Below are 12,964 nucleotides of genomic sequence, written 5' to 3'. Positions count from 1 at the left end.
GGATCTCAACCCAGCTCCATGCACTCTCCACTGTCTGAAGGAACCACCTGCACCTCCAACTAGGGCTCAACCAGCACGAGCCTGGGAGCACGGATATGGCAAGACAGGGCTGGTGTTTTAAACAGAGGAGGCAATAGGGCTATGAGCTTGGGGGTCTTGATAAGAGGGAGGGGAAGGCACTTGGTGCCATTCATGTGGCCTGAGACAGAGCTTAATAACACAGTCCAGAGGGGTAGGAAAGATGCCTTTGGGAGAGTCAAGAGCAGATGGAGGTCTTCAAACTGATCTGAAAAGGGAAAATCCTGACTGGGGTAAGTGTCCTGCGAGGAGAAGCCAGAGGAATATGCTGGAGCCGCTCATGCCCTGTGGGTGGAGGAGAGCTGGCAGCTGTGGGCAATAGGGCAGCACCCAACCTCCCGCCTGCCTGCATCGATTTCCTAGCCCTGATAATCCAAATAGTCAAAATAAAAATGCATTAAAATTGACTGGGTTTTCTCCATGGCCTGCAGCTTCTGTGAAATAATGTCCCATGTCCCTGCACATATATATGCGTGTTTATCCATTCGCATACTCTTGTTCTCTGTTGTGGAGGGTGCCAGGAGCTTCTGGGGCTCACAGCTGTCCCCGGCAGCTGTGGCTGCTGACGGAAGAGGACGGGAGCCAGCCTGCTTGCTCTCCCACTTGGGGAAAGCTGAGCTCCTGGTACCCTTCCTCAGCACACGCCACTCATCCCCCTGCTGCTGAAGGCACCCTGGCTCCACTGCTCCTATGAGCGGACGAGTGGTTGAGCAATACCGAAAACCAGGAAATTTTTGCAGCGAGAGTCCTCAGAAACATCCGCTTCAAGTTGTCCGGAGAGTACAAAACACACCAGAGATTTCGGTGCTTTCCAGAGACGAGACAGTGACCTCCGGGCCACCTGTGTGGCTGCAACTCCACGCCAGTCCCATGCAGCTTGTCCCAGCCGGCTCTACGTAAGTGGCTTCAGCGCCTCGGGGACAGTGAGGAGCTGCATCCCCTGAGGTTGCTTTCTTGCTCCATCACGAGGCAATAAAGCTTCCCCGTGGGGCTGGTAGCCCTGGGCGCAGGGATGGCACAGCTCCTTTCCCCGCAGGTGGCTTCAACTGCAGCCAGCAGGTAACCAGTGCCCTGGGCCTGGCTGCGACACAGATGGAGCACCGCACTGCACGCAAGCTCCGGCACGCCCGCCGGTATTTATATAACATCGTTTTGCTTTAATCTGGCTCTTTAAGTAAATTGTCAAAGCCCTTTCTGTTCACTAGGAACCTTTTTTTCTTTTTTTTTTTCTTTTTTTTTTTTTTGGCTGCAAGTTTCGTGTTTCAAAGCTCGGCTAGTTTTGAGTGATGCTGAAAAACCCCATTTGCAATGGCTTTTTTGTTCCGTGCCGGTATTGTTTAGGCAAAAGTGGTTGTTTTCTTTTCGTTCTGGCATAGCTCAGGAGTGACTGCATAGTCTGAGCTCAAACTTTCTAAAAATACTCACCCGTGAGGAGAGATCCAGCATGGCAGCGTTCAGGCCCAGAGATTAACGCCTTGGAAAGGCGCGGTGGCCTGAAAAAGAAGCCAGCGGCAGCATCGTGCCAGCTCTTTGGGCACCGTGAGCCCTGGAGCCGCAACGCGTGGCAGGCAGAGAGAGGACCTGCGGAGCGCTGCGGGTCTCTCGGGGCCACCCGGATCCAGGTACGGGGGAAGTCCACACACTGTCTGCAGAACCAGCCTTGGGGAACTGTCTGCGGGGAGGATATTGGATGACTCAGAAGTCATAAAGAAAAGCACTTCATGCTGCTTGGAGAAGCAAGGCTGAACTATGAGCCTGCTCCTCACCAGAGGTTGGTCTTTGTAACCACATCCTCTTGTCGGAGCGTGAGACAGGCGGCTCTGGGGGAAGGGAGGATGGCAGGGACCGAGCAGAGCAGAGATCAGCCATATGACAAATTGCAGGAAGGCATGTGGCAGCTCCTTTGTGTCCTTCCACTGGCTGATTGCAGGAAGCTCCCCAGGTGATGGCTTTAGCAGCTGCTGGGACAGGAGATCTTATTGTTCTGCGCTGGTGTTTACAGCCGTGCCAGTTTTTGGCAGGAAGCCACCAGACAAAACCCTCGCGTTCTTCTTTCTCGCTCGCTGGGTTTGTTCTCAAGGGGCTGATCCTTCAGCTTAGCTCTTTCAGCTTAGCTTGCCACCTGAGGAGGTCCAGCTTCCCCTTCCCAGACAGGCTGTGTCCCACAGGTTTTTCCCTAAGATCCTGGCAGGAGCATGGAAGTTGGGCAATATTAAGGGTTGCTGCTAAACTATGTGGTTGCCCGGCACACCAACACCCTGTACCCCTCTGGGCCCTGTTTAGTTCCCGTTCCCCTTTCCCTGGCCTTGGGCTCAAGTTCTGTTCTCAGTTTGGGTTTTCTTGGTGACAGTCAGAGGAAGCATGTTTGGGGTTTTCTTAATCTGTCTGGCATTGCACACAGGAAGGCAGAAGCGGGCAGCACCCCTGAGACGAAAGGATGCGGGAACATGAGGGACCCGTCACTGCTGGTCTCATTGGAGCCTGCAGCACGGAAACCGGCAGCATGTGGCCATGTCTGCAAGCAAACTCCTTAGGCTGCTGTCATCTCCCTGTTCTGCTGCTCCCTGCGACGCCGTGCCTCCCCGTGACACTGTGCCCAGCCCCTGGCAACCAGCAGCACACGGCCGAGCCAAGGGCATGGTTTCCAGCCTCGTCCTCTTCAGCCTCCAGCCGGGGGCATGGCGGCTGGGCTCTGCCAGCGTTAAAACCCGAACCTTGTTCCCCTGCCTTCTTTTCCTTCTCTCCGTGGGGTTTTATACCGAGGCCGGGAATGAAGGTCACGTCCCCTCCGAGGAATGAACGGGCTGTGGCATTTCCGGCGAGGGCGGCTGCACGTCGGAGGCTGCCGGCAGCAAATCCCCCCCCCCCCGGCCACGGGGCTGACGGGGACGGCACGTTGGTGTGTCACTGGCTCTGCTAAGGGGTGTCAGCCAGGGTTTTGCATGGATCAGATGCGCCTGGTGTTGTAATCTCACCTGGAGAGCACCTGGCCACGGTTCAGCCCCTGCCACATTTGCCTGCGCCCGTGATCTCATGGGGTTTGGCAAGCGCTGGCCGGGCACAGCCGGCCCATGGCGGGGGAGCTGCAGGGAAGGCGCAGAGCCCGGGGTGATTCAGCCAGGGAGACTCTCTCCCAGCTGAATCAGGCTTTATTCCACCATCTCCGTGCCCTGCTGCAGGGGGTGATTGTATCTACAAATTGCCAGGGTTCCCACAAACTGGGTGTCCCCAGCACTGATAGCCCTTTTGCTCCCCCCCAGCCCAGCGTCCCGGCCAAAGCCGGCTTCTGCCATTGCTGCTTCCTCTCTGCGCTGCTGCTGCTGCTGCGCACAAACAGCTGCATCATGTCAGCCCAGCGGGCTGCGCCGCCCTGAAAAATGACCCAATTTCCAAGAGTGGGGACGGAGCTGCCAATGTACGGCTCCCCAGACGGAGGGGAGGGCAGCCGATGGCCCAGCCGTGCCGGGGGGGGACGCCACCACGCATCTCAGCCGTGTCTCCCACCGACACCGTGTCTCCCACCGACACCATGTCTCCCGGCGTCTTCTCTCGCCACACGTACACCAGCATGGGTCTCGCCCAGGGTGTTTAAATCCATAATCTCCGTGTTGCAGAAAGGGTGAATGAGTTGTCCCCAGTCAATAGTCTGCGGGGGCGCCTGGCAGCACTGTTGGCACTTTGGAAAACCGTCGCTGAACGCTTGGAAAAAGGGGCCATGGAGGCTGGGTACCTGCAAATGGTGCCCACGTGGAGACGAAGGACGGGCAGTCTCCGGCTGTCACCCACAGGCGCCTCTCAGCAGCCCGTCAAGCTCGGTCTGAGGGCTCTGGGAAACAAAATGCCACCTAATGGGGCCACTCTCCTGCCCCATTTCTGCCCCAGCTGCTGCTGGCTCTGCCCTCTCCCGCGCCAGGACAGGGGGATGGGACAGGAAGGCCCTCGTTATTCAGGGCTTGCTAATTAGACGGGAATGTTATCTCCAGCCCAGATGTCAGCTCTGACCTCCCTCTAACCTTCTTTTGGAAATCAAAACAGACGCAGCTCTGTTTGTTTTAAAATAATAAAAATAAGCATTTGGGGTGAAGCAGGAAAACCTGGCCCTGGCGGTACGGCTGGGGAGGGAGGAGGGCACGCGACCAGATAAGCTTGGTGAGATACACCAAGCTGTAGAGCTGGGTGGGATGGGCCACCCTGGGCAGAGAACAAAGTCCCCATGGCTTATGGTGGCTGTGCAGGTATTTTGGGCCCTCTAACCTATATCCAGCAGCGGTGGTGGCACAGACATGGCTTCCCATCACATCCCAGCTGGGCCCCAATGGTCCAGAGGTGGAACTGATGGGGAAGGTGAGCTGAGTTTGTATTTTACCTCCCTGCTTTGCTTTGGGATTGACCAAAGGGTCTCCAAAGGAGATGCTGATCCCTGGAACAAGCTCTGTGTTTCAGACTTGACCTGACTGGCTTTTGCTCATGCCACCTAAGGCAGTCCCCAAATTGTTTCAGACTAAAGGGAGCTGTGTGACGTGAACAGATGGCAATTCCTGTCCTTAGTTTGTAGTAAAAACTTGTTTTATTGCATTTCTGTAATAACCTATAGCTGGGGAACAAGCTTTGCCCAGCTCTGAACCAGGCCAGGCCTTTGAGCGCCTCACCCTACGGTAACCCAGGTTGACATCTCGGCTCCCCACAGCAGACTGCATTGCTTCGCTTCCTCTTCTTTGTAAGCCCACAGCTCCGGCTGGGAACTGAACACCGAGGATGTCTTTACCCGGCACCCCTCGTCCTGTGTCAGACATCCAGGCACCCTGGGCTGCCTTTCACTTCATTCCCTGCCTGCCTAGAGATCATGTCCATGACCTATTTGTCAGCCTCATACCTGACATCTCATATCCTGGTGGTGCATTTCTCCCACCCACAGCCTGGAGCTCACCTTAGCCTTTCCCATTTCTCATCTTTTATGAAGACTTCAGAGGGATCGCTCATCATGCTGCAATCCTGGTATTGCAAAAGGCACTGCTGAGTTGCAGTTACATGTCATTTTGCTTACCATTATCCCCAAGACAGCAAGCAGGGAAAAGTTTTGAGGTCTTCCTTCCCGCTTGCCTCCTTTCATATCACCTGCCGGCCCACTGAGTAATGGGTGTTCTCTTTTACACTCTGAAGGTTGTGCCTCACAGTTATGACATCATGGCAGTGATGCACTGCCCTTGGGCAACATCACCAGAGCAGAACATGCTTTCTGTTGTCTTCCAGTCCTAGCTACTGTCTCCTGGTACACCCTGTCTCCTCAAGCTTCAGGGTTACTGAAGCAGAGTAATAACTGAGAGGTGAGTAACTGAGAAGCTACCTGACCAGATTTAGACCTGACTGTCAACATCTTCTCTGATAACAGCAGGAAGGAGGATCTGTGCCTGCTAAGGTGAGGAGCCACTGAAGGAGAAGGACAGTGCACAAACGTCCCTGAGTACACATGCAGATGGCATTCACACGGCGGTCCTGCAGTATCACTCTGCTCACAAAAACCAGCACAGCTCCCCAGACTTGAGTGAATTTGCACCCATTTTTATGACCTAAACTTCTGAGCCAATATTTACACAATAGGCGGATGCGCTGGCTCCGTGTCTGACACCGTGTACATGCACTAACACAGGCTGGCACTGTGCATGCCCACCCTGACAGATGCACTCGCAAAGACTCATCCTCTTACAAGTAGGCAGAGACGCTTGCTCTCCTCCAGGAGGTGAAACGGACAATTCCTCATGCTGCTTCATGACGGTCCTTTGCCTTTGCAAGAGGGACATTAACAAACTGGATCAACTCCAGCGGAGGAGCAGGAAGCTGGCCAGGGGGCTGGAGCACCTGACACATGAGGAAGGGGCTGAGGTGGTTGTGTTGGTTTGCAAAGAGAGGAGATGGCTTGTGAGGAAGGTTATCTAACTGCTGTCTTCTACTACCCAAATGGAGGTTATGCAGAAGGTAGAGTCAGGTTGTCAGAGGTGCTCAGTGAAAAGACAAGAGGCAAGACCAGAGACTGTGGATTTGCCATCCTCAGAGGTTTTCCAAACCCAGCAGGATATGACCCTCATCACCCTGATCTAACCTTAAGGCTGGTCCTGCTACGAGCAGGTGGTTGGACTGGAGACCTCCAAAGTTACCTCCTACACTACATGATACTGTGATTTTGGTAATCCTACATGTTTGGCGATATATGTTCCTTAATTCAGATACTGATTGCAACCACTTGCACATGGGATGCTATAACGACCCCCTGTGACCAGCCACGCAACTGGAGTAAATTAACTCATCGTATCACTGGCAAGGAGGCTTTCTGGCCTCTCCTGGCTTGCAATTCCCTCATAGCTTCTGACCAGCTTATGTTTGGCTGCCCATGACCATGCATTTCCAGCACCTCTTGAGGACCCAGGTAGTTCAATGGTCAAGTTGGAAACATTTCACTTTCTTTTCGTTCAAGTTTGTTTCCAGATGGATCAGCTGGCTGTGTCATCTGGGAGCGTGAAGATCAGAGGAGGGAGGGGAACAGGACTTCCTTTGGGGCTGCTCAGACCTGGGTTGGCTTCACACAATCATCAAGCCCCAACCCTGACCCTTGTGAGGCTGAGGGGGAACATGATGTTCCACCCTTGTAGGTTAACCTAACCCACGTCACCCATCCCAGGGGAAAGGGCGCACAGCTTCTCTTTCTCGAGCCACAGCCAGCCTGCAAGCAGGTGAAGGGGTGGCTGTTGTGGTAGGCTCAGGAGAAAGGGGGGATCACCTGATATCACTCCCACCTGTGAACCACTCCCACACCCTCCTTGGCTCTTAAAATATGTCGCTTGAGAACTACAAAAACTCATTACACGAAAGGGAAGGCCATTACATCTGGATGCTCTGTGCAAACCTGGGTGTCTGAGAACTGGTAAGCCTATGTGGCAGCATCTAGCCCACGCAGCCCTGCATTTCTGCGACTTGAACATAGCCATGACTACAAGAAGTGTACTATAGAGGAAGCTCTTGGCGCCTGTTTCCTCTCTTATAAAACAGAGATAACTGCCTCCTGGAGTGCTAAATATGACTGTTTTTGGTAAAGACTGCTGAGGGCTGGTGGTCAGCGTGTGCTTTGTCCTCTGGAAGGCCAGACTTCTGCAGCTTGCAAGCGGTATGGCTAATATCCCTGCCTGCTGCTCCTTCCTGAAACACACCAGTGTTCGCAGAAGGAGGTGGGTGCTGTGACATCTTCCCCCCCCACCCCCCCATTGGTAGAAACTGAGTCACACTGGGTGATGTCCTATGGGCTGGCAGCAGGCCCGAAAATGGAGTTTCAGCCTGAATCCCCGCTAGCTGTACCCCCCTCCCCATCCCGGCCACCGTATGCATGTGGCTTAACTTTCCATGTCCTTGGTTTAATGAACTCGTGTCAGGAATTTTGTGTGCATAGCAACCTTATCTGATGACAGTGACATTTTCAGCATGTTTATGTTCGGTTTTATTTGTAAGCAGTTTCCAGCGTAGTTCAGCTGGGTGGATCAGATGGGGTTGAAATGTGTAAGAACCCAATGTGCACACTGGCAGCTGAGCCAGAGATACTGGGGAGGGCTCTGAAACACATCCAGCGGCAAAAGGATCCGCAATGGAGTTTGTGCACCAGATTTGCCAGCTGCAGCCTTTCACACACTCACTAGTGTCCAACAAGCAACACTGAGGGGAGCAGGGAAGGGGGGGGTGTTGTTTATTTTTCCTTTCTTTTTTTTTCTTCTGGTTCTCAGTACTATCACAACCAGATGGGAATAGGTTTCCCACGTTGGATGCGGGGGGACCCTCCAACCCACTGCTCCCAGATACCCACAGCATTACAAATGCAGACGTTTCTGCTTCACCACAGCTCCAGCTAGTAGGAGGTATGGGAGAGAAGGGGAGGGGTGCCGGGTCATTTTCTAGTTTGAAATTTAAACAGCTGGATTCAGCGAGGGTTCCCAGGGTTTTTCCCAGGAAGGAGGTCAGCGGCTTGTACAGGCAGATAGCCTGGGAGCAAGCATCAGGAGTGCCCCTTGAGGCTCCACCTCCGCAGCTCTCTGTCAATTGGAGCGCTCTTGCCCATATAAGGCTGTGGTTGTCGCAACGAAAAAGAGCCATAAATAGTTGTATGATCGTTACCTGCCTCGCTCTATGCAAGATTGGCCGCCTTCCCAAGTCAGACTTCTTCCTGCCTGCAGCTTCCAGAGCTCCCCTCCCCACTCCAGCTCCAGGAAGGCAACATTTCCCATGTCTCTGCTCACGGATGTGCAAGTCCAGGCCACAAGGTCCGATTTCTCCAGGTGCTCTGCCCTGCACGACTCCTTGCCTTGGACTGTTCAAAGTGCAGAAAGCCTCCTGCCTGAGACTATCCACTTGCTGTATAAAGTGCTGTGGGAAGGGGGTCTGCGGCTTACATGTCCGTGTACCTTTTTTCAGCAGCTCATGGGACAAAAGTTTCCTTAGCCTGAAGGGTAACACTTTTGTTCTTCAACTGAGAGTGTATGTACAGGGGAAGGTGTAGGAGGAGACAGAAAAACAGTACAGAAGGGCAAAACAAGACACTAGTAGACATGGTGAGCAGCCCTATGCAAGACGCTTCTGCTTGCTGCTTTTCCGGGGTGTGATATCCCACAGGAGAGGATGCACCAAGGCAGGGGACTGCATGACAGGGAAGGAGCTGTGCTGACCAGCAAGTAGGCAAGGACTGCACCACCTTCCTGAGCTTGGTCTTAATCCCATAGCATCCCACTTCTCTTGCAGGGTCCCTGCATTCTACACAGCCCCTGGGGACTTGGGGCACACAGCGGGGGAGATGCGGTTGTGACGCACAGTACCTGCTGTTGGTGTCGAGGGAGGAGGCTGTCCTCAGGGTCTTATGCTTAGCATGTGAGCCTTCAAATGGCCACATTCCCCCATCTTTTCTCTCTAGGAAAATGATCTTCTGAGGGCATATTGTCCTTTCTGAGATGCAATGCGTTCCCCTGAGGAACGACTAAATGCAGAGGAGACCTTGCTGTCTCCTGGAGGAGAAGCTTACCATGATGAGGAAGCCCGTGATGTGGGCTGAGCAGCAGCAAAGTCCTAGACCAGCAGTCAGGAGACCTGGTGTATCCGTCAGACAATTATTTGCCTGTTTCCTGATGTGGCTGAGTTTTACTCCTTCCCCCCCTCAATTTTTCTCTAAGTAATGAAGCAATTCATTGTCAGTGCATATTTTAAACACTGACTCTCTTGGTTCCTGTCTTAGACCCAGCACACACTTCCCAAAAGTTTCCTGTGGGCCCCAACTACAGCAATTTAAACATTTTCCATCGTACGTGAAGCAGGTCTGTGCTGCCATGGGGTCCTTGGTTCCCTGACTTGCCTGGTCAGTCGGGGCAGTATCCTGTACCCAGCTCCTGCCTGGGACCTGCTGCAGACATTGGGGCCAGTCTCAGCCTTTCTTCACTTGTGATTGCTCTCTCACATGGAGTTTGTCTGCTCTGTTTGAGCTTGAAAGCTCTTCGGGGAAAGCAACAGGAGCTGCTCTTGGCTTGAGAATCAGTCTGTGCTACTGCAATGCAGTGAGAAAGGAGGACTGTGGTTTGATGTGCAGCAATAAAGGGGGCAATGCCTGTCTTCACAAGGTACCTTCACTAGACTATCTTCACTTTCAGAGAGGAGAGGCAAAGTTGTTCCCAATGAGAACTGCTATGCTTGGGAAGCTGCCACTGAGGATTATGAGTTTTCCCCTAGACAGTCTTTTCCAGGTCTGCTGGCAGATCAGGAGACACAGACCCTGTTGGGACTGTACTTGAGCTACTCTTTCCCCACTCACACATAGCTCCTGCTTTCTGGGCAACTTCTCGGATGCAAAGGCAACCTTCAGGGAACACAGATGTAGCCCCTCATCTATGCTTTAATATCTGGGTGCCATTTACACTGTGAAGGTCTTAGGCAAACATCACTATCACAGGCGACAACAGAAGTGTGACACTGACTGGAGACTGAATCATAATGTGCGTCTCCCAGTACTGCGGGTTAAAGTGCCTCGCTCCACCTTTCTCCAGAAATTCAACAGAGAACAAGATTAGAGAGCAGCAGTGTGAAAGGTTTCATGCCAATGCAGGGTGTAAAACCTTTATCAATATGACGGCAGTTGTCCTCATAGTACAGTTTTCTATCCTTGGGATTGCCTCTTTTAGAGGCAGAAGGACTGCCCCAAGCCCCTGGGTTTCTTCCTTCCCTTGCCGGGAGGCGGAGGGAAGAAAAGGGGTACCAGCGCCAGAGTGGCTGGCGCTCCCCCGCGGGACAGCTCGGTGCCAAGAGGTGAGGTCACTGCCATCGGGACGAAGCGTAGCGTTGGCAGGGAGGAGGGCAGAGGCCTCTCCCTTCCCAGCTGTTGTGTGTCTCTGGGCCTGAGTGCATGCTGCGCGGCCAGCCAGGACTCCGGCAGGCAAAAAGATGTCCTGCGGGCCAAGCAGCGCCCTCTTTTTTTAAAGCAAACTTTGCTTTCCAAACAGAATGAATGGAGAGGGTCTGGAGGAATTACAGCTCGCAGCCCCTCACTTTCTTCCATTTCCTCCTGTGTGGGTGAGGGTAACACTCATTTCAGGGCACATAAACCCAGCTCAGATTCTTTCCCATCCCCAGGCATTTACAGCCAGAGTCACTTCCAGGAGGTCATAATCTAGATTTTCAGTTACTTTATGGTGATCTGAAAAGACCTTGGGCTCCCGTATCCCGAATAAGTACAAAAAAAGGCATCTTTAAGTGCTTCTAATTATACCTTTTCTTTTTCCTCCTGCTTTACATATTTTCCTGCTTGGGTTTTTTTTTTTTCTTTTCTTTGCTAATTAGACAACTAATTTTAGAAATTAGTCTTGTCCACTCTGAAAAACTAATAGAAAATTAGTAAAAAAGTGGTAGCATGAAAATGAAAGTAAGCCTGGGGAAAGGTAATTGTTTATAACTGAGGGGTTTTGTTACCTCCTGTGCCTAATTAACACACTACAAAGGGGAGCCTTTGTTGAAACTTCCACGCCCTGCTTTCTCAATTAAGGTACAAGAAAGATCATAATAAAACGAGCTTGGAGACAGCTGGTATGTCCCCTAGCAAAGCCAAACCTGATTTAGCATTCCTTAAATAAATAAAAAAAAAATAAAAAAAAAATTTAAAAATCCCAAACCCCACCAACATACACATACCATCTTTTCCTGCAAATAATTCTTTTTTCTCCATGTAATGCAACGCTCTTTCTCATGGATTCCTAGTGGGAACAAAAAACTTAAATTATGATCCTCGTCGCTGATGTGTTATTAGCCCACAGGAAAAAGGGGTTGGGATGATTATTTTCAGGGTTATGATGGCTGCTAGAAGAAACTTTGCAGGAAAGCTGAATCATCGGGTGAGCATCTTGTTTTCATCTTTTTGTGTTTTGCTATCCCACATCTAAGGGGCGGCTAATGAAAATTCAAAAGGCTTTTATACATGTACATTCCTCTATAAAGAGTCAAAGAATTATAGGCCTCTGTGCTGTCTTGCAATTAGCCGCAAACTTCTGTACAGGTGTGTGTTTCAAGTTCAATGTCAGATGCAGCTGTAATCAGGAGAATGATAGAGTAGCAAGAGGCTTAAGGATGCTGTTACTCCACGTGTAAACAGACAAGACAAGGAAGGAGTGGACAGGATTTACCACAGGTTGAATGCCTTGACCCACTAGGTAGAAGAGAGCAGAGCTACCTTAGTTTGTGCTTTACATCTGTATCACGCTTGGGTCTGTAACTCAAAGTCCAAATATTTTCTTCCACATAAAACCTTTTAACCTTTTTTTTTTTTTTTTTTTTTTTTTTTTTCCTGAGACAGTGCAGAAGGCAGCAGTGCTTGCAGGACTCCTTACATCCCAGCCTAACACAAGCTGCTACCTCACCTCATGTAGATGAATTTCACAAGAAGCCCCAGAGCACCTCTGTCCTGTGGGTTTGATTCCTGTAACACTTTCCCGTCTCTTGGCAGCTGAGAAATACGGCAGAGCAGGTGCTAGCCTGAAGCTGGGCAGCTTAGTAGCCTGCAAAGCCTCAGTAAGGTATTGATTTTTGACAGGAATTTCGCATTATGCAAACATGCAGGATGCCCAGTGAGTTGCTTTCTTTGTTCCAGAATAATCCCAGGAAACGATGCTCTGATAAATCATAAAGAAGGTGATTGTGTTAAATGGAGCTCGTCTGCACCTCAGCTAAAAGGTGGTTTCCCACAGTGATGGCACCTCATGTGTATCTGTTGGTATTTTCTTACATCCTACAAAGCCTCAGTATGTCTCGGATAATTTTCTGCCTTCTGTGCCAGCGCTGTCATTTCAGTCTTCTGGTCCATCCACCTGTCCCAAACAGGGGAATGAGAATAAGGGCAACACACAGATCTTCTTTGGGCTCAGCTTCCTGCACTGGCCCATGTTTCTGAAGGCAGAGCAGATTGGCAAAGCAGTACAGAACAGTCCATGCTGACAGTGGGAAGCCGGAGGAGCTGGGAGAATTGAGAAGGCTCTCAAGGGAGCAGGAAAAAAGTCCCAAATGTGGGAGGGAATCTTGGCAGAAATGAAAGGGGGGTTGTTGAGCAAAGCATGCAGTGGCTCCAGACGCACAGAGCTTGCAATATGTTACGCTGAGAATCTGTGGGTGTGTTTATAAGACCCGCCGCTGACTTGCATGCACAAAGGATGTAGCCTCCTCTTATCAGAAAAATGTGGGCTTCGGTCTTACAGAAAAGGGAGAACGAATGCTTGCGTAATTTCACATTGAGTCTTCTTTCTGGTTGTAGCCCAAAAAAATGGTCCCAAAGTTTGGCTTTGACTGGACTGGCTTTGGTTTCTGGCAGACAAAAGTGGTGTCTTTAATT

The sequence above is a fragment of the Rissa tridactyla genome, chromosome 1 (genome assembly GCF_028500815.1).
Source record: "Rissa tridactyla isolate bRisTri1 chromosome 1, bRisTri1.patW.cur.20221130, whole genome shotgun sequence".
Taxonomy (NCBI): Eukaryota; Metazoa; Chordata; class Aves; order Charadriiformes; family Laridae; genus Rissa; species Rissa tridactyla.
The sequence above is the reverse complement of the archived record's forward strand: the minus strand, read 5'-3'. Positions refer to the sequence as shown.